Source organism: Megascapheus bottae, chromosome 19, assembly GCF_031878675.1.
Source record: "Megascapheus bottae isolate mThoBot1 chromosome 19, mThoBot2.hap1, whole genome shotgun sequence".
NCBI classification, from domain to species: domain Eukaryota; kingdom Metazoa; phylum Chordata; class Mammalia; order Rodentia; family Geomyidae; genus Megascapheus; species Megascapheus bottae.
In genome coordinates this window covers 48,323,423-48,346,216 of record NC_143527.1, presented here as the reverse complement: position 1 = coordinate 48,346,216, position 22,794 = coordinate 48,323,423, and positions in this window count along the sequence as shown.

The window sequence follows — 22,794 nt, the reverse complement described above, 5'->3', positions numbered from 1 at the left end:
CATTCACATATAGTGAAACCAAAGGAGGAGACAGGAGAAGAACAGAAAGGCACACTGCCTATGTGCATCTGATCATCCAAAATAATATATATCCACATGAACTCCAGGAAATGAAAGTGAGGGTTTTTTTTTCTTTTTAGTTTCTCTTGTCTTTCCATTTTGTTCTGTCTGGTTATCTGTCTGTGGGAGTTTAAAGGGAGGCACAGAAATGGAGAGACAAAGGATAAACAAATGCAGCAGTGGGGCTCACTGGACACTATGCTGAAAATTGTTGAATACAAGTTGTGTACAACTTGTGAGTGGGGGAATGGGAGGGAAAGCCTGAGAGAGAGCAAGGGAAGAGGTGACATTACGCAAAAAAGAAGTGTACTTTTTACCAAACTGTAGCCCGTCTGTACATCCCCTTTACAATAATTTTTAAAATTACAATTACTTTTAAAAGGGAGTTGACATGATATGAACATTCAGAATGTCACAGCAGAACCCATTGCTTTGTACATTAATGTGTATCAATAAGAAAATGCCAAAAGAGTAAGCTCATGATAACTAAATGAAACTATTCTTTCTGGAGAAAGAAGCTAATAGGAGAAAAGTGAACTTAAACATTATATGCAGGAGGAAATAAAAAGGTATTTTCAAACTTATGGTAAGAAATAATACTTTGAAACTTTTTTTCACTGCTAACAGAATTCTGAAAGGCCATGGGGAAATTAAAACATCATCCACATTTTGCTGGGGGGGGGGGGAATCTTTTATCCAGACAGAATACTGCAAATGCAAACATTTTAATTGCATTGTCATCATATCTAACCGAGGAAGGTGTTCCTTTCTAATTTTTTTTGTCTAAAGCATCCTCTCAGAACATTTTTGAGGAGAAAAAACTGCATATTTGTTTATTTGAAATTGGATAGGAAAGGGGGGAAAACAAGATGAGAGTGGGGGTGGGGGAGGGAAATGGGGACCAAGACATGAGAAAGGGTATCAATGTATGTGAAGTAATGCACCTCCCATCTGGCGAATGTAATGTAACCCTTCTATTAATTACATTAAAAATTATATGCAAAAAAAAGATGTCTAGGAGAAATCCTTTGACAACCTGAGTTAATATAATGGAATGCTATTGGAAAGTGAATATATAGATGTAGTTATACATATATATATATATATATACACACACAGCTGTGACATTGCCATTCATAAGCAAATGATAATTTAGCTTTGTCTTCAAGTGAGATTGAATATAAACTGACTTTCAAGTTCAAAAAGCCATCGTTAATCCTCATGCATGATAGACACTAAGTTTAAGTGTTTGGCACAGTAGGTAAATATTCTATCCAATGCCTTTCAGAGCTCTCAAATCTTAATTCATAGCTCTCAAATATTAAGCAAATTTGTGTTCATTTGTAGGAGGTTACTTTATTGTCAGAGTTGATATATTAGTGAAGGGACCTGTGGGGCTGGATTAGTGCACATGTAAGAAATGTATGCCACGCCATCTGAATTCTGGCCCCAGCCTCTTTCTGAAGAACATGCTGTTTCTCCCAAGGAAAAGTAGGTTCTCTTTTTATAATTTAGCCTTTACCAGGTGTGCTGATGGTGCCAAACCATTCACCTGGGCTTCCTTTCCTATAGATCTGAGCATAGCATTTCCTTGGCTGCCTCTTTGAGCTACGCAAGCACATTTGTAAACCAAAAACTGGCTCTGAGTGAGATCTAGAAGTGAAGCCATGTCCCTTTTGAAAAGTTACTTGGGCTTTCCATTTACACAATTCCCATCTCAGGGAGGGAATGGAACTTTCTGCCGTGCACAGGAATGTTCCTTAGTTGACTTCTGTAAGTTGGAGAAAAGGGTATTTTTAAAAATTTCCTCTCTTATTCCAATAATAGACTGCTTTTTGTTGTTGTTGCTTTGACTCATCCTAGTGGTGAGAAGAGAACAATTAGCACTTATGTCCAAAAGGAGCTCCATCATCTTGATTCCCCACTGTCAACTGCACCCCTACCTGGGGCTCCTGTGTGGAAATTAAAATTGTCCTCCAAAGATCAAGAGGAGTCCCTGGGCCTCTTTATCAATCATCTGAATCACAGCACTGTTCTCCCCCCACCCTCCAGATAATTGTGAGCAGTCACACTTCCAGGGTTCCTCGTCTCTTCCTTATAATACAAAATTTGGTCTCTCCCTAGGCATTCTCTCTTTCTGACTTTCCTAACCATTTCTTCCTCCTTTCAGCTACTTCTATCCTGTTGGAGCCACAAAAATGGGTGCCCCTTTTATCTTTCCTGCTTTTCTTACATTATGCCCTTTAAAAAGCATAGCTATCTGTCAAGTGGGCTCATTCCTATATACCTTGCTATCCTTTGATGTTTTATATATAAACTGAGGGAAGTTTCCCTGGTGAATGTCATGTCACCCATCCTCAAATCACTGGAAATCCAGGACCTGCCTTTTCACTGTGGTTGGTAAATATTTTCTGAAAATACTCAGGGGTCTTTGTCTGCCTTTAACTTTTCTTATATTTTTTTAAACTCTTCTGTTTAGGCACCGTTTTCATTAGAATCCTTCCGAGATGCATTTCTTGCAGCAGGATAATGTAGCCATTCCCTATTGGACAGATACCAACATGATTCCACTTGGTAGACCACTCTGTATGAGAAGTTTCAAAGCCAAGCAGGTGGAAATTATTCATTTTGCCTTCTCCCCTTGATTATTTCCCTTGTCCTTTAATGCCCTGACCCTTTTGCATTGTAGTCAGTATTCTAAAGAATAGAATAAATTCTACTGCTTGAGATCTTTGTGTCTTCTCAAATCAATGTAAATTGGACCCTAAGGAAGACTTTAAGGGAAAATAATCTGCCCCAAAATGAATTAAAATTAGTTTAATATTAAGTTAAAATTTCAACCACGTTAGAATACCATTGTGATTGTCAGTCGCATCTTTTTAATACTAGCCTGGTCCCTAGTGACTTTGTAGACTTATCTTTTAGATGCTTTCTACAAAGTCCACTGAGAATTCTTTCTTTCCCCCTTTACTGCTCTAACTTGATGTGGCATTGTACATCTCAAATACGTGGCTATTGAGGAGATATGAAAGGGGCTAAGCATCACCTGGGTTATATCTGAGCTATGCAGATAACACACAGGGTTCCCAGTGAATGAGCTGCATTTTTTAAATTTACTAATATGACTTAAAATGTAATAAAACAGTAAAGAATTAACTAGAAAATACACAATTTGTATAAGTTAAGCATTTTTAAAGAAATTTCAGTTTTACAAAGTAAGAGTAGTAGTATTACTTTAACTGTCAGATTCCCTTGGGGATATATTTTTTTCAAGGCATGCTCTCTGAAAAAGCATTTTTGATATCACAGAATATGCTACAGATGTAAAGATGCAAAGCACTGTCCTTTAGAAGCTTATAATCTAATAATGGAAGAAAACCTGTACTCTGATAACTAAATATTAGGTAGCAAAGGTTTCAATGAGATCCTATAGCGTAGCAGGCTAGCCCCCACAAAGTATTAGTGAGATCCTATTTCAAAGAACAAACAGACATGGAGGTACACACCTATAATCCAAGGTATAAGGAAGCAGAAGTAGGAAGATTAAGGTGAAGGGCAGAAAAAGATTTATTCCATGGCAGCCACAAGAAGACAACTGGAACTTCAGTTAGGCTTCAGCTGTGCTTCGTGATCTTGGGTCTCAAATGCTGAGCTTGGGCTAGATAGAGAGAATTGGGGGACAGACTGTGAAAAGAGTTCTATAATTAAATCGATGTACTCACAGCTGGCATCGGGTGAGCCCAGAGCCTACTGTGTCAGTGTTGGTGAGGTAGGGCCTTGGTGACACTGTTCTCCTGTATGTGCCTTCAGAGTGATTCCTGGAGAGAAGAAAGGAACTCAGGGCAAAGGACACAGACACAACAATCTTGCTCCCAGTTAATTAATGGGCACATCCAAAGCAGCTTTTATGTGCCTAGTATATCCATATGGTAATAGAAATACACCATATAATGATAGAAATTCAGGATGAGAAATATCTTTGTCTTGACTCTCTGATTTCTCCACTGCCTGAAAAGACTAGTCAACAGTCTGTTTAGATTTAAAGTTAATGTTCTGGGTCAGGCATTTGGCCTAGTGGTAGAATGCTTGCCTAGCATGAACCAAGACCCAAGTTCGATTCCTTGGTACCACATACACAGAAAAAGCCAGAAGTGGTGCTGTGGCTCAAGTGGCAGAGTGCTAGCTTTGAGGGAAAAGCCTAAGGACAGTGCTCAGGCCCTGGGATCACGCCCCAGGACTGGCCAAACATACATACATACATACATACATACATACATACATACATAAAAGTAATGTTCTGTGGTGGGATGTTCAGGATAGGTATTGTTCGTAGTATAACTCCAGTGATTTTCTTTTTTTTCTTTCCTGAAAGGCATTTAGCTAAGGTTAATAGAGGTGCCACTTCCAACTGTATCCCCCTGAGCAACATAGAAGGATTATTTAGGAGGGCACAGGGCACAGGACACACCCCAGTATTAGTGATCTAGCAACTAAAATTAATTTTAGAAGCTATACAGAGAGCAGTAATCATCGACTCTGAGTTTTCCATTTAAATTACATTTTCCTCTTATTGGAAGAGGTGTAAAAGACATGAGTAAGAAGAGAGATCTTGTTTTCATTTGCAAACCTAGAAGTACCTATTCCCTTTGAGCTTAAAAATAAATTTTGTCCTTTTTTGTTTGTTTCTTTTTCTCTGCATCTGAATAATAGCAGTAATAATATAAAAATAAAGCATCCATCCCTGATCCTTTCAAGCTTCATTGCCTTTAAAATTATGTCTATGGGTCTTCACTTGGAAGTGTCCAATGTAGAAAAACAAGATGTCTCCATATTTGCAAAAAGCTATCTCTCTTTTTTAATAATCAAAAAATATTCAGCATAAATGAAATGATGAAGATGTTTCTGATTCTTTACATTTTAGCACTTATGACCCTAACAGGATTTTCTTTTCAACTTTCTCAAAGTTTAAAACAGATAATGGAGTTCAAAATTAACCTAAGCTGTCTCTACTGCATTTGAAATAATTTTCAAGCTAACAAATCCTTGTGCCAGGCACATGGAGAAGCGTTACAAGGTCCAAGGTTATGCCTTTATTCTCTTACATCTGTTGAGCAGTTTATCTCTATTAAATCCTTTGAATTGTGATTCAAAAGCAATCACATTCTTTTGACTCTTAATTGGTTCTTTGGCTTAGCATTTTATGCATAATTTTACCTTTAAGGTTCTTTAAATTGGCTCAATGCTATATTTACATATTATGTAGCTAAAGACTAATAAGACTAGCATATTGCAGAAGAGAAAATTTTCACTTCTATAATTTGTTAATCATGACCACAGTACCTGTGTAAAGATAACTCTCAACAGACTAGAAATCCTCAAACATATGAATCTAGATAACAACCTCGTAATTTTGAGAGAGGTATAGACCAGAGAGGCCTAGAGAGAGAGGTATCTTCAAAGAATGACTAACACATATATAAAGCATTAAAGAGAATATCACATCGAAAAACCTTTGAAAGTGAGTTAAATGTGGAAACAAACCACAAATTTTATAGGATGACTAATTATGCCATGTTATGGTAAAAGAGCAAAAAAATAAGATGTAGTCTTAAAAATATTGTGCCCCAGATGCATAATTTGACTGAAATAAATTGATAAAAGTAAAATTATATTAGGGTTTACAGGAAGCACTGACAAGGTTTAAAAAATGGAATTTGACAATATTTGTGAAAGTTGGGTATGTTTAGATTTTGTTTGATTTCATTTGTTTTCCAATCAAGCAAACAGGGACGGAAAAGGTAAATGCCTGCAAGGCTAAATTGAAATGAAGCAAGACAAGGATGGAATAAAGAATAGATCTGGTTCACTTCTAAGTTGCATATATAATACAATGGGAAAAGGAAAGTCTTCAGTAAATGGTGCTGGGAAAACTAAATATTCATTCATCTATGTACAGAAGAATGAAATTTACCCCATGTAAAAGAAAAAATATATCACCCCATATGGAAGAAAAAGCAATCAACTTCAGTGGACTAAAGACTTAATCATGAGACTTGAAACAATAAACCTACCAGAAGAAGCCATAGGAAGAAAACTCCTTGACATTGGTCTGGAGAAAGAATCTTTTAATTTGGTCCCAAAAGTATCGAAAATAAAATTGAATGTAGACATGCAACACCTCTTCTGGTCTCACCATGTGTATCCACAATCCTGTATAATTTGTCATGTCCCAGTGCATTTTAGATCTAATATTCACATATCAGGGGGAGCATTCTTTCTCTTTTTTTTACAGCAAAATTTCTGAAGCAAGTTTGCATAGTTTTCTTCTTCTTATAATCTAAAATGTTATAAAGCACCTATGTGTTCTCCATAAGACATATCAGATTCACAGTTTAAAAATGCGATTAAGCTAGACATCAGTGACTGACACCTATAATACTAACTACTCAAGGAGGCTGAGATCTGAGGATCATGGTTCAAAGGTTAGCCTGGGCAGAAGAGTCCCTGTGAGACTCTTCTCTCAATTCACAACAATTAACCACTCCGAAACTGCAAGTGGAATGTGGCTGCTCAGAATGGTAGAGTGCTAGCTTTAAGCACAAGCTCAGTCACAGTGCCCTGGCCCTGAGTTCAAGCCCCACAACCGACAATATATATATAATTAAATAAACAAGCTCACATCACATCAAGAACCATTCTTTTCATTTTTCCTAGGTGACTTCAAACACCATTCACTATGTAGAATAATATAATTTCTTGAAGTTATGTTTTATAATAGTAAATATCACTATATGATAAATACCTTTCCCTTGGAGCTCACCGAAAGGAAGAAAACACACTAAATTCGCTTCCATTCTGATTTTCCATGGAATTTCATTTAATTTAATGTCCATAAAATATTTTAAAGAAAATATTTATTTCTAGTAGATAGAATTATTATGGAATGCTCATTGGAAATTACTTTTTTCCTTTACTAACCCATTCCATACACACACACACTTCTCTCTCTCTCTCTCTCTCTCTCTCTCTCTCTCTCTCTCTCTCTCTCTCTCTCTCTCTCTTTCTCTCTCTCTCTCTCAAATTTACTAATATCCACCAATCCAACACAAATCTGGGGAATAAATGCATCATAAATTTGTTAGAAAATCTGACATTTCAATTAAACACTTATGAATATATATATATGTGTGTGTATATAATTCCATGTGATGGCTTTAATATACAGCAATTGACATTTGACCCCTAATAGGTCATTTTCATTCATAAAGTTTTTCACATTTATGAACTTTCTGACTCTCAGTTACAGTAGAAACTGAGTATGCATCTTTCTCCTTTCCACCACTTTTCCTCTCTTACACATTCATGGGTGTTTACAGCATCAATCCATTGCTAGAACTACAGAAGTTGTACTTTTCAAAGAGACTTCAGTGTGGACAAATAGATCATGAATCATCTTAACTGATGTTTAGAACAAAAAATTACATTAAGCTTCCACATGCTTAATTGATGAATATCAATTAGAAAGATCATGTGAAATGAGATTCAAAAGCTACTGGGAAAGTTGTGACAATGGATAGATTCTGTGCTTATTTGGGTTTTATTAATATGACATCACCCAGGAACAAGTGTCCTTGTCTCCCTGAATTTTGTAGCTAGAGAAAAACCTTCAGAAGAGATGTTTTTTTCTTTCTTTGATTCTTCCTCCCCATAATCCTCGGAGTTCCTTAGGGAGCAATGTCAATTATACCATAGTCAATGCAAATGGCATTTTAAAGAGTTAGTACTGCAGACACAGAATGCTAATGCTACTCCAAAGTGTCAGTATGGATTGCGGTCTTTTCCCCAAAGCCTGCAGCCCTGTCACAGGTCTTTGTTTCTTCTGATCGCAGCTTATGTATGGAGGGCACAGGCCACTGGCTTGCCCCCTGAGTACATCACTCAAACTCACCCATTAAAAACAACCCATTTCCTAAAAATCAAATGGTTTTGGCAACTCATAAGCAACTGCCAACCTACCAAGCATGGTAATGAGTAATCTGAGGGCTTTCGTGCTTGATGGGTTAGTCTTATTAACTGTGTTGCACAAGTGACTCAGAAACATGGAAAGTTCATGAAAAGTCATGGGAGCTTTGACTTTCAAATTAAGGATATGATGAGCACAAACTCAGAAGAAAAGTGTCTGCTGCATTCCTTCTATTGTCTTTGTGGAATCATAGGGAATGCTTTAATTGTATAAGCATGTAATTTAGAGAGCCTGTTAATTACATGTACTGACAGCTTAAAGATGTAGTAACAATTAAAGCCTGTAAGTAAATATTTACCTTACGTTGAAACAGCATCTACCATGGACAGAGAACTGTGCTAGATGACATTAGAAAAGCGTGATCTAGAAGAAGGTACAGGTAATGTTCACAAGAGATTGTAATGTAGCTGGGAACAGATGGCTGATGTCTGTCATCCTAGCTACTCAGGAGGCTGAGATATGAAGATCACAGTTCAAGGCCAGCCAAGACAGGAAGTTCATGGAAACACTTACCTCCAGTTAATCACTACAAAGCCAAAAGTGGAGCTGTGGCTCAAGTGGTAGAGTGCTAGCTCAGCGATAATCCCCAAATCCAGGACCATTCTAGAAAGAGGAAGGAAAGCAAAGTAACAGACTATTCTTTGCTGCTGATGTTCACAATAGGGCATATTTCTGTCCAGAAGTATCTCGATGTACATTTCTGACAAGTCCTTAAATCACTGACAATTCCAGGATTGAGGTGATTGTGCCATTAGCCACTCCTTGATATGTAGGAATTTTGTTCTTTTCCCCACAGGTAAACTTTCCATGAACCCCTGGAAAGGCTCTTATTCGTTCTTACATTAAATTCCCTTCTCACCTACCCTCTAAGCCCAGTAAATCTCTGTTTTTCACTCAGGGAAGAATTGATTTTCATTGCTATTCACTTGAAGCAGTAAGGTCACAGCTCAGAACATTAGAAATGTGTTGTCTAAAGAGCACAGTTTGTATCTTGCTTCAGAGAGAAGATCTTTAAAGATGTCTCAACTTAGCTGACTTTTCTTTCCCTCCTGCATCCAAGAAAGGCCCCTGTGGGAGAAAGTCCATTTCAAATCTGCACACTGCAGAGGCTCTGAACAGTGAGTTGCAGAATGCAGATCAACCTGCCTTCTTTTCTGAAATCAACAGAACCTGGGAACAATTTTGAAAGAAAAGTTTTTAAGCAATCCCCAGGACAAAGGTATTCGATTTCTGGGAGGTTTTTTTTTTTAATTTTCTTTGTGTGTACCCAGTTTACCAACATTCCTGAGTTATTTTTATCAGACCAAGAGACAATGGCCTAATCTAAAAGTTACTGTATTCCAATTTGAAAGTCAACGTGGCTTTAGCTTTAGATCCCTCTAAAAGATCCTAAATCCTCCTTGCAAGCTTTACATTTGATGTATAAGCATTGTAATTAGTCTTTTTATTCACCAAAAATTCTTTTCAAGAGTGTGCATAACAAACAGTTGTTTCCTCTGTGTGTCTGTGTGTCTATGTATCTGTGTCTCTGTGTCTGTGTGCTGATAATGGGGCTTGAATTTAGAGATTGGCACTGTCCCTTAGCTTTGTTGCTTAAGGCTGGTGCTCTACCACTTAGCACACAGCTCCATTTTCAGCTTTTTGTTGATTAGTTGGAGCTGACTTCAAACCATGGTGATGTTTCCTATTAAAAAAAAATGATGGTGATGGGAATCAAACCCAGGATATTACACATGCTAAACAAACCCTTTGGAATTAAGCCACTGATCTACGCCCTCGGCCCTGAAGATGGTTCTGTAAGTGATCTATAAAGAATCAATTGTTCTAGTGTGTTAAGGAATTCGGTGAAGTGTGGAAGTACCTGAGATACTTTTAGTTACTCAGATTCAAGGGTAGAAGGTGCAGCTGTGGGAGGTCCTAGAGGCAAATCCGGAGTCCTGTGTAGAAAATGGAAGGTGTTCTAATTAAGCCTGCATAACAGAAGATGGAGGGCCTTCATCCTAGAGCTCTCTGCATCCACTGCCAGTTGTCCCTTGGCTATGAAGATGGTTCTGTGATGAGCGCCTTGCATGCTTTGAATCCCTTAGGCTCCTCACTGACTAAGTAAACAATCTACATTGTAAAATGAGGTCTGGAAACCCTGGCCTCTGGCTCCAAAGACTGACATTCCAACAAATGCTATGTCCTACATGCTGGACATCTGTCATGATCGTGCTAATTGTCATAACTTGTCACAGCTGTGGTTTGGCCGCGGTTTCTCCCCCCCCCCCCCCCCGAGGGTTTGTGGGTTGGAGGAGTTAGGCCTCGATATGCAGGTGTTGAGGTGGTGGGACATTGGGAGGTGGGCCTCTGGGAACGGCCTTGAGATGGGGAAAGCACTCATGAAATGAATTAACAGTCCTTACTGGGACCCTACTTTGGTTCTCAATAGAACACTGCTCCAAAAGAACAAACAGGAACTTTCCAGGCTCCTCTTCTTCCTGCTTATGCGATGACCGCTCAGTCCCATATGCGTTTCCAGGACTGGGTTACTATTTGCAGGAGGCCATTGTCAGAGCTGAGCTGACATGGACACCTGACCCTTGAATCTCTCCAACCACGAGTGAAATAAACCTCTCTTCTTAAGCCAGCACTGCCTCAGGTCAGTGCCACCATAGAGCAACAGCAAATGGACCTGTGATGATACCACTGGGCTTTATGAAGAAACCTGAGGCTTCCATGCCTCATCTCTCATCCTACGGCCTAGAGGCAGACCAGGCTTAACTCGCACCTGTCTGTGTATCATGGCTTGGCTCCAGTACAGTGTCTAGAAGTTGGGAAGGAATTCTCTCATCCTTCAACCAGATGGGCTAAGATGACACCACTATCCCACTGTTCCCCAAACATCTCAGTGTTGGCATTGAAAGTCCCACATCATGAGAAAAATCACTATTGTGTTCCAACACAATCTACTACCAATGCCGGTCACCTTTCTGCATGTCATGTATTCCTCTCTGTTCATGTTTAGAGGAAACATTTAAGATTTTGGTATGAAAGCCCCTGAGTAAGTGCAAAGGATTTCTAAGGCAAAACAAACAAACAAACAAAAATGCAATCTCCTCACAGGCACTGCCTGCCTGGTGTAACACCCTTCACCCTTCCAAACCAATAGCCATTCTTTCTAAAAGCAGCCAGGACAAAGACCTTAGCACCTGCCCTCATACTCTATAAATATCAGGCCCCATCTGCCCGGCTCTTCTTCCTTCGGTTGCTCTAGCAACTGCCTTGTGTCCAACCGTTGATCCCGCCCCAGTTCAATCTAATCACCCACTGACTGAATTCTGGCGAGGGACTCCACACCAGTTTTCTGGGTACAGCCATCGCCTATTAGTGAAGTGTTTATGGACGTGGTGAATGAGGTCACAGGGCTGGTGCTCTGGTACCTTCCATTGTTCTGAGAAGTGATGTGAAGTGGCTTCCTACACTGGAACGAACACTTGCAGCAGAAACAAAGCAAGACTGTTGGGCAAGAGGCAACGAAAGGGAGCAGAGTTCAAGAGGCAGCGAGGCTCATCTTCTCTGTGAATATGATCCTATAAATCGCTTTTTACAAAATCAACTCTAAAATGGAAACAAGAGAATTTTGTCATTGTTGCTGCTACTGCTGTTTTTGTTATCTTTCCCTTTTCTGTTTATTTATCTTTGGGAGCAGGGGTCACAGAAGTGGGGGGACAAAGGATGATCAGATGCAGTAATGGTACTCATTAGACACTATGTTGAAAATGAATGCTACAAATTGTGGGTGGGAAAGCTGGGAGAAGGAAGGGGTGACATGGTTCAAAAAGAAAGGTACTCATGACCTGACCTGTGTGACTGTGAAGCTATAATAACAATAAAAATTAAGTTCTTACTCCTCCGTCATTAAAGATACCACTTCTCTAACTGGCTTGTCCTGATGAGACAGATGTTGGGAGTAGCTCTGCGTACAGGATCTACCCTGAGATGGTTGTTGAGTTAATGGGATAAGAGTGTCTCAATCAATCTTCAGATTAAACACCGGAAAAATGGTCATCAGATTATCTCCTTTCCAACAGACAACTGTGCTCTCTATGAATCTCATTGTTCCATCCTAGGTATCATTGTATGTCTCCTCATTTTATGTGCCCTTCAACACACTTGATACCGTAGGGGTATCCATTTGTCTACTTACAGTGACTGCTTCCTTGAGAAAAATCTAACTATCCTTAAGTCTCTCAGTTTCTGTCAGATGAGGAGATAAATAATATTTTAATAACATAAATAGAATGCATTGAAGTATGGGTCGTAGGTACCTGTTGGGATCACCTGCTTTGTGTTCTTTCTTTGAAGAAAGAACCTGGTAGTGCTCTTCAGAGAAAAGTGGTTCTTCTCCTCCCCGGGTTGCTATGCATATCTAGCCTGGTTCCCTGCAAGGTAAGCACCTACCTTAGTAATAAATATCTAATGACATTTTTGGCATTAAAGCATCTGAATATGCCCAATCTAGAGGCATCTTATGATTTGGGATTATATGAATGAAGCATAGTTCGAGTTGTGTGTCAACTACTTAATGGTTGACAAGGTTTTGATTTGCCTTTACATGGCAGACACTGTGAGACTTCCATGAACATAAAGAAGTTGTTATTGTCTCTAAATTATAAGTGGGAAACCCAGCTGTTTCAATGAGGGCCTGGTGCCAGGTTGCACAGCAAGTTGTAGAGAACTCTTGAAGCTCAGAAACTTGCACTTCATTGTGATGTTAAAATGGTGCCTAGGTGACTTGCTGAGGTTGCCTACCATTGTCAGATTGTGGCTTAGCAGCTGTAGAGGAAACAGAATGGAGTAGCCTTGATAGATGGTCTCAAGTCATGGATTCTGAAAAGATGTCATCAGAGCTTTTGTCTGCTCACTCCCCAGCAAAGCTCAGTGCTGCTGTGGCATCTGTTGGTCATTGTCAAATTCACGCAGTCCGCCATTACTCACTGTCCTCCAAATTCCAGAGTGGCTCCCAAGTGAATATGCATTAGCTAGTTTAAAGGAATGCACAATATTAGAATCCAAAAGCAGAGTCGGCAACGCTCACCATTCACCACTTGCAAACAAAATGAAAAGCATGTCAGCACACATCTCTCAAATGGCAGCATCTCCTGGTGATCATTCCACAGACTCTATTTGGCTGGCATCTTGAAAACAGATGTGTAAGCTCCAACTTGGAAGAAGTCTAAGAATGGTAGACACAAATAGGAAGCCCCTCCCACTCCTTGGTTGGAAAATGAAGTCCTCTTTGGCCCATCAGCTTCTTCCCATAGTAGAATAAGGGTTGGATCCCCCATGTTCTCTATTTGACTCTGGGCACCAAGTGGAGGGAGCCATGTTTATTGTACTCTCTCCATGATTTCAGCCCTTTAGCATGAAGATGATAGGATGATAAGGGTGTAGACTCAGAGCTGTGTCAGTCTTGGAGATATGTGTGTTCAATAAAACTCCAATCAGTGTATTTATTCCCCACTGCTTTCAGTGGCTTAAAATAGCACAAATATATTCTCCTACATTATAGAGATCAGCCATAGCGATTTAAGGGGGCAAAGCCAAGGATTTGGCAGGACTAGCTTCTTTCTAAAGGTTCTGTTCCTTGCTCTTCCAGCTTCTGGTTGCAGCATCATTCCTCGGCTGCTGGCACCATCCATAACTTCATCCTCTTCTTCCATCAATGCATCTCCCTCCTTTGACCTTCTTGTTTTCTCTGTAGAAGGACCATCTCTTAGTTGCATATGCAAAATGTTCAATGTACAAAATTTTTATATTCACAGGATCCAGGGATCTAGAGAGTTGTAGGAGATAATAATTATGCCTACCAAAACAAAAAGGGTTAAATTCCTTCAGAACACTTGGGTAGAAGGGAAAAGGTCCAAATAAGAATTTAAAAATAATCACAAATCTAGACAAGCTGAGTAGGAAGAGTGGAATTTGTATAGATTTAAAAAAATAGCTATGCACTATCATTCGCTTATATTCAACACCAAATCAGATCCAAATGATAATAATTATTATTACTACTATTATGTTATTACCCTTATTCTGCCACTTGCCAGCTCTGGGAGACCTCCAAACCTTTTGTAATGTCTGTATAGAGGGGACTTAACCTCTTCATAAAGTGCAATGTTGCATATAAAAATAATATCTAGCGGGGCCGGGAGTTTAGCCTAGTGGCAGAGTGCTTGCCTAGCATGCACGAAGACCCGGGTTCAATTCCTTGGTACCACATGCATAGAATAAAAGGCCAGAGTGGTGCTGTGGCTCAAGTGGTAGAGCTCTAGCCTTGAGAAAGTCCAAGGACAGTGCTCAGGCCCTGAGCTCAAGGCCCAGACCTGGCAAAATAATAATAATAATAATAATAATAATAATAATAATAAAATAATAATAATATCTACCAGGCGTATGGGTGGCTCACACCTGTAAATCTAACTATTCAGAAGGCTGAGATATGAGGATTGCAGTTTGAAGCCAGCCTCAGCAGGAAGGTCTATGAGACCCTTACTTCTAATTAACCATACACAAAAAAAAGAAAAAAAGGGCAGGGGACTAGCCTTGAGCAAAAATAGCTCAGAGATAGCAACCAGGCCCTGAGTTCAAGTCCTAGAATGACACTAATAATAATAACAATATCCATGTAACATGTAAGCCCACAGACAGAAAGGTAATAAGCTAAAATTTTTTAACTATTTATAACATGATGGGAACAATAACAATTTCTGATTGTTGAACTTGTCAAATAATTGATTACAATGTCCAGACAGATTTAGAATTTCTTTGAATTTTTTTTATTTCCCTTTTCAAAGCAAAATAAAAATTCTTTTCCAGCAACTACCGTAATTGGGAAGGGGGAAATAAGAACAATACAGATCATCTTTGCCTGAGCTCTGTCTTTAGGGAGCCAGAAGAAATGATCTATTTCCAACTTGTTATGCAACCTAGTCCTCTTCAAACTGGAGATAAAAAACGGGGAAGAGTGCTATAAACTTAGGAGCCTTGAGCTGCAGTTCATATTGACAAAAGCAACTTATTTAGAAATAATTCATGAGCTGGGAGCTGGTGGCTCACACCTGTAATCCTAGCTACTCAGGAGGCTGAGATCTGAGGATTGCTGTTTGAAGCCAGCCCAGACCCCCCCCCCAAAAAATAGTCTGTGAGATGCTTATCTCCAAGACAGCTGGATGTGGCTCCATAGCGCAGGTGGCAGAGCACTAGCCTTGAGAGAAGCTGAGAGATAGCACCTAGGCCCAGAGTTCAAGCCCTAGGACTAACAAAAATCAAAATTATCGGTGTAAATCATTGCACAGAGAGATTTCCTTGCTATGTTTCCATATATGCATAGTTTGAGAAGATTTACATTTCTATGATTTTTAAACAGATTTTAGCAGACATCATTATGCTACTTTTGTTCTCTTATCTCCTATTAACCACTGAAAAACTAAAAGTTGCACCACTGTGGCTTAAGGTGGTAGAGTGCTAACCTTGAGCAAAAACATCCCAAGGACAGTGTCCAAGCCTTCAATTCAAGCCTCACAACTAACAAAAAGAGAAAGAATTAGCAAAAATAAAAGACAACATTGTGCATATGATCATATAAAACGATGCATATAGAAATGAACTCCAAAAATGGAAGCAAAAACGTTTTATTATACTGTTTGCAGTCCTCCTCCTCCTCCTCCTCCTCCTCCTCCACCTCCTCCTTCTTTCCTTCTTTCTTTGGTTTATTCCCATCTGTCATTGTTTGTGATTCATGTATCTTTCCTCTTTTATATAAGTTTATTTGATTCGGAGACGGGAAGGGAAGCACAGAAATGGTAGGACTAGATCCGGTGTTGAAAATCAACTACACAACTTTGGGGGGAAGGGGATTGGGAGTGGGAAAAGAGAGAGAATGAGAGCAGGGGTGACACTGTTCAAAAGGAAATACACTCATTACCTGAATCATGTAAACATAACCCCTCTGTACATTACTTTTAAAATAAAGTATTTTTTAAAAAATAGATGAATATTGAATTAAATCTAGATTATATAGACTGGATTATAGATGAAGTAAAATCTCAGGACTAAAAACAGATTTGTTTTTTTTAATAGGCGTTCTTTTAATATATATTTTATTGTAATTAATAAAAGGGTTACATGATATTTGCCTGATAGAAGGTGCATTAATTCACATACATTGATACCCTTTCACATGTCTTGGTACTCATTACCCTCCCCCCCACGGCCCCCCCCCCGTCTTGATTTTCCCCCCTGACCTATCAAATTTCAAATAACCAAATACAAATAAATTCAATATATCAGATAACAAAGTGAGGTAGTGTAACAATATGAGATAACCAAGGGACAGCAAAGGAGATGAGAGATAACATAGTACATTAAGGACAACAATCATTCATTATATGGCTTTTATTTCAATATCCTGGAGGGCTTTCAATTAGCTTCATACTATATGGCATTATGTATCAAGGTTTTGCTCTATTGCAGATCTCTGCTAGTAGAGCCCAAGGTTTCTACTGATTATGACGAATGAGGGAAACCATTGAGCCTAAGTTCCTTTGAGTCTGGCTTACTTCACTTAATAGGATTTTTTCTAAGTCTTTACATTTCCTTACAAATAGGGCGATGTCATTTTTTTCTGACAGCAGCATAGAATTCCATTATGTACAAATACCACAACTTGTTGATCCACTCATCAACTGAGGGACATCTAGGTTGGTTCTATATCTTTGTTATGGTGAATAGTGCTGCAATGAACATTGTTGTGCTAGTGGGTTTAGTATGCCCTAGATTCTGGATGGTTGGGTAAATGCCAAGTAGTGGAATTGCTAGGTCATAGGGGAGTTCTATGTTTAGCCTTTTGAGGAACTGCCATATTGCTTTCCATAGTGGTTGAATGAGTTTGCACTCCCACCAACAGTGCAGTAGTGATCCCTCCTGGCCACATCCCCTCCAGCATCTGTTATTATTCGTTTTCCTGATCCTGGACATTCTAACAGGTGTGAGGTGGAATCTTAGAGTTGTTTTATTTTGCATTTCTTTTATGACCAGAGATGTTGAGCATTTCTTCTATTTTTGTTTCTTTTTCAGAGAAGTCTCTCTTTAAGTCTTTGGCCCATTTTTTAATGGGATGGTTGTTACATTGGAGATTAGTTTTGGAGGGATTCAATTTTTTGAGTTGTTGATATATTTTAGATATGAGGCCTTTGTCTGTTGTATGGTTGGTGAAGATCTTCTCCCACTCTGTAGGCTTCCTAACTAGTTTACTAGCTATGTCCTTTGCCCTACAAAAGTGCCGCAGTTTAATGCAGTCCCACTTATCCAGCCTTTTTCTGATTTGTTGTGATTCTTGGTCCTTATTAAGAAAGTTTCGACCTGTGCCAAGGAGGCCTAGTGTATCTCCCATTCCTTCCTGTAAAGTTTTCAGTGTGTAAGCTTTTACATCCAGGTCTTTGATCCATTTGGAGTTAATTCTAGTGCAGGGTGACAAAGAAGGATCCAACTTTATTTTTCTGCAGGTGCTTAACCAGTTCTGCCTGCACAACTTGTTGAAGAGGCTGTCTTTCTTCCATTCTATTTTTTTGGCTCCCTTGTCAAAGATTAGGTGGCCATAGGTCTGTGGTTTAATATCTGGGTCCTCATTTCTATTCCATTGGTCTTCAGGCCTGTTCTTGTGCCGGTACCAAGCTGTTTTGATAATTATAGCACTGAAATAGAGTCTAAAGTTTGGTATTGAAATTCCTTCTGCACTGTTCTTTGTGCTAAGAAGTGTTTTTGCTATACGGGGTCTTTTATTATTCCATATGAAATTGAATGTCTCTCCCATCAGGCTGACTATTGATGCCGAGTGCCAGTTGCAGCTGCACAACTTCCCAATGGATGAACAGTCCTGCCCCCTGGAGTTCTCCAGTTGTAAGTAATATTCCACAGTTTTGTCGCTGTCATCTATGAGCTTTTGGATTTTATCTATCCAATCAGATGTGTGATCTATTGCATCAATAAATCAGATAATTGAAATCAATTAATTGGGAGAAACAGCATTCGGCAGTGGTGTATGGCTATAGGGTTAACCTTACAGATTGAGTCCCTTTCATCATGATTCTAATTTGTAGCAGAGAAAAAGAGCTAGGAGTGTTTCATCAGATATTACAAACAGGATTCATTCAACTGGAGTGATTGCCTTTATCAGATGGGGTGTAAAGCCAGGACTGGACTCAAAAGACTGACTTTATATTTTCTAACCCCTGCAGACCTGCAGAAAATTATTAAAGCTCATTGAGGAGAATGCTCTGCCCTAAAGACATACTCTTATGTTGATATATGTAAAATGCCTGACATAAATGCTTGATAAAAGCATAACTTTTAATTCATCACTATCAAATAATAGAATACACTAAGGGACTATTAAATTCTAATGCAAATGGAGCTCTAGTAATCTGAAGGGCTTCTAGTAACAGATGCCAGAACCTAACTAACCTGGCCTCACTTTCCCCAAACGCTTGCTTACTGTTTATCATCCATGTTCAGTAAGTTAGCCACTCCTCATTTTGGTCTGCCAGTTTTATTAGGCAGAATAACTGACAATGGGTTTTAGGTTTATATGTTATAAACATAATTTCCCACTAAAAGAGTCAGGAGACCCTTCAGATCACAGTCATAACTAATTAAACATCATTGAAGAGACTTACAAAATTGTACTTGCCTTCTACAAATCCCGTAAATAACAGAATTAAATAAGAAATCATGGACCCAGAGAAGCTGTCATTTTTCGTCATTGCATCAACCCAAGTGGAAACCAGAAGTAAAACATAAATATACTTAGAAAAATTTCCATTGTATCTTATTTCACAGTTGTTCTATCCAGAAATGCATTCAAATGATAACCGTAATGCTTCTCTGATATTTCGAACTACTACCTTCTTGAAGTCTTTGAACCTTTCCCAAGTAAGACTACTTTCTTGATTTGGCTAAAACTCACAACAGTAATGTATAGGGCATTAGGTTGCAACTAATTGATATTTAAAAGAAAAGAAGTCAATTATCAGTCTATTATTTAAAGAAAGTTCTGTAATAACTTTTTGCCAGTCCCGAGTTTGAACTCAGGGGGCCTGAGCACTATCCTTGGGCTTTTTTAAGGCTACAGCTGTATCACTTGAGCCACAGCACCACTTCCAGCTTTTTCTATGTACTTGATACCAAGGAATTAAACTTGGGTCTTCATGTATGCTTGGCAAGCACTTTTACCACTGGGCCAAACTCCCAGTTCTGTAATATTATTTTTATTTCCCTACGTTTTCAAAGAACCCTGCTACAATCTTCAATGGTATTCTCTATAACATCTTTCATTTCTTTTCTCTCATTAATAAGCATATAATAGATAAAATGTTGGACTACCAATTAAAAGAAAAGAAGAAATACGCACAATTTTATTTCATCATATTTCCTCACTGAGAGCTATCTGTACATAGAACTAATAATAGAAAAATGGTTGGGGCTACAGCTAAGTTTATTTTTGTGGTACTGGAGGGAATTGTGCAAGCTAAGTAACTGTGCCACCACTGAACTAAATTCCAAGTTCTGGTTTCTAGTTTTAATTTACTTGATAATGTTAATTCCATAGTTAGCTTGATGATAATGTTTATCCACTCAAGTAATATACATTGAGCAGCAATTCTAGGAGATAAGTACTATATTAATCCCCATAGGTAGATAACTTACAGGAAATTTTCCTAAGGTATTATGGCTAGGAAAATTGGGCTCATAGTCTTGCTTCTGGATATGTTTTCTTTGTCGGGAAGTCTGTTTCCCTGGTGTGAAGCTCATTGGTATCACCTTAACATTTTATTTACCGCATTTATCTACATATGTCCATAATGAGAAAAATGGATTCCATGCAAATAGATATGCAAAAATGCAAACAGTTGAGGACATTTCCCCCACCTATTTTCAATTCCAAGTGCCAACTCTGAAAGGAACCTTCAATTCGCTGGCTGATTATTCTTGTCCATAAACCATAAATGTCTACTGCTTATTTTACAATGAGCATTTTTATACCTTCCCTCAGATGATGGGAAGCATGGATGGGGCATACAGGAAGTCATTTTTACTTTACCTTTCCTGCAGTGCTTGGGATAGTTTTGACCTTCGCACTAGGTGAGAATGTCATCACATCTGTTCTCCTACTGTTAATGATGGTGACCCCACATAATGATGCCGGTGTGTTTACATCAGTGCCTTGTCCACGGGGAGTGATTGCTATGTAGGATGGTTTCCAGACATTTCTAACGGGAGTCTTCCCATCTCACGGTAGATGGCTACCCACGGGAAGAGATTGTCTACCAATGGAAGCGTACTTCTGTGGAAGTGGGTGATACGAGATCCTGGAGACTTTACCAATTTTCATTTGTTGGGCTGAGAAATACCACTGAAGTAGTGAAGACAACTTCTGGTAAGACATACTGGAAAAAATGTCTATATGACCCTTACTTCCAAAGTTAACGCTCTGGGACATATTATTTGACAGGTTTTTTCGATATCTATCTACAAATACTATTTCAAAAAATTAATGAAGTATTTTCGTATCCATAGAGAAAATCATAATTGGTATTCTAGTGGCATAAATATAAATGAATTCCATCAATTTGAAGCAAATTGGATTGAAACTGGATTAGTAAATCATTGACTAATTAATTTCAGCAAACATTAAATGGCAATTATTGAAAAGGGAAATATTTATTAGGAGTAAGTTTATGATTTCTGTTAGGGAATACAAATGCTGACATATTGAAATAATATTTGAAATAATCACACAGAGGTGGTGTATCTTGCACAAGTAAGTGGAAATCGTTGTAGCAAATTTGGATTCTTTCTCCTTCCAATAGTTGAATACGTCTAAGAGAGCAGTCTTTGGGTATTGAAAAGATCTGGGTTCCTATTTTGATTCCATCAGTTATCAGATACTGTGCAACTTTCCTGAATCTAAGAAGATCAGCTTCCTACATAGACAAATGTGAATAAAAAGAAGCATTTCTAGGGATTTGGCATATGTTCTTAAAACACAAAGAGTAAATTTCTTAGAATGCTATTTGTACTTAGTAAACAATTATCAGTACATACTGATTATAGTTGTTAGCATTGTGTGATGCATACCATGGTCAGGACAACAGCTTTTCAAGAGAAGCTGAAAGGTAATAGTCTTAGATATGAAATCTCATGATTTTTAGAGATAATCATTTACTAAACTCCTCAAAGGGGAAAGTTGCACATATTTCTAGAAAAGGCTTACTCACATGTGCTTAATTTGAACTCTTTACAAACTTGACTACTCCTTTTAAAATTATATGGACTGAAATTAGTCCCAATTTCAAAGATCTGTTAAGATATTTATAAAGTATAAGTAAATTTCATATAAATATCTATTAACTGTAAGAATGTCTCAAATGATGTATCTATCAAGACATGTCCTTTGAAATTTATTTCTATGAGTTGGTTTCATTACACATATCTGATATTTTTGGAAATGATTCCATACTGTATTTTTGTTTGGGATAATTTGGAATGTTCCTTGCTCTTTTGAACAGAAAGAAAATTAAAGACTATTACAAGATGACAGTTTAAGAATCTGCCTTCACAAATATCAATCTCTAAATCACATCTGATAATTAATATTATTTTCAGCATTTCAAGTTTCCCTTATTGTGTGAGTCTCTCTTATCTTTCAAAAAGAAAAAGAAAGAAGGTAAAAGCAATCCTTGAGTACACTTTTTTAAAAGTTTATCTCCATTCCTGTAGTCACAGGAAATCCTGATCAACAAGTACCTCAACAGTTTTTCAGTTAGTTCGGGGCGGGGGGGAGGAAGAAAAACAAAGTTCAAGACAGTCTTATAACTGAAGTCTTCCATTTGGAAAAGGAAGAACATAGGTAAAAATGATCTATGGTCTGTATATTTCCAGAATGGGAAGCTGGGCATGAAGTTCTGTTTGTATAGTCACATTTCTATAATTATTCTGGTCCCCTAAAAAGGAAACCACAAACTCATGATGGGCAGAACTTTTGGTTAGTCATTTGGAGCCTAGCATGGATTAAAGACCAAATTCTGGCAAAAGGGTAGATAATCACGTATTAGGGACAAATACCACTTCAGCTTTGTTTTCCTGTGTGTGTGTGTGTGTGTGTGTGTGTGTGTGTGTGTGTGTGTGTGTGTGTATGAGTGATTGTAATTGAAAGCCTTTTCTCAATATTGGAAAGGGAGAGACTGATCCCTTACATTAAGCAAGGCAAGGACTATTACCAAGGTGATACAGGGAAAATCATGTTTCTCGAAAATTGCACCAAAATTTTATGTGCAGCACAGTATCTTGTCAGGTTCTAGACTTCATACAGTGTAACTTTGTTTAATGGAACCATCAACTACTTTGTGAATTTTATTTTATTTATTTTTTGAAAGCACATTTTAATATCTACTCAGGATCTGTTTGCTTGGAAAATCTGCTCCTTTATCCACACCCCATTCTATCTATTTCCTATCATGCTTGCTGCCATTAGAAGAGAAACAAGCCAACTAGACTGTCTTGTAATACTTCGTGAATTTTAATGCAGTGTCTTGCTTAGCATGTGGTCTTTCTTTTCATTCTGTGTCTTGTTGGTTAACCTTTTAAAGCATTAAATACTATTCCAACTGCCT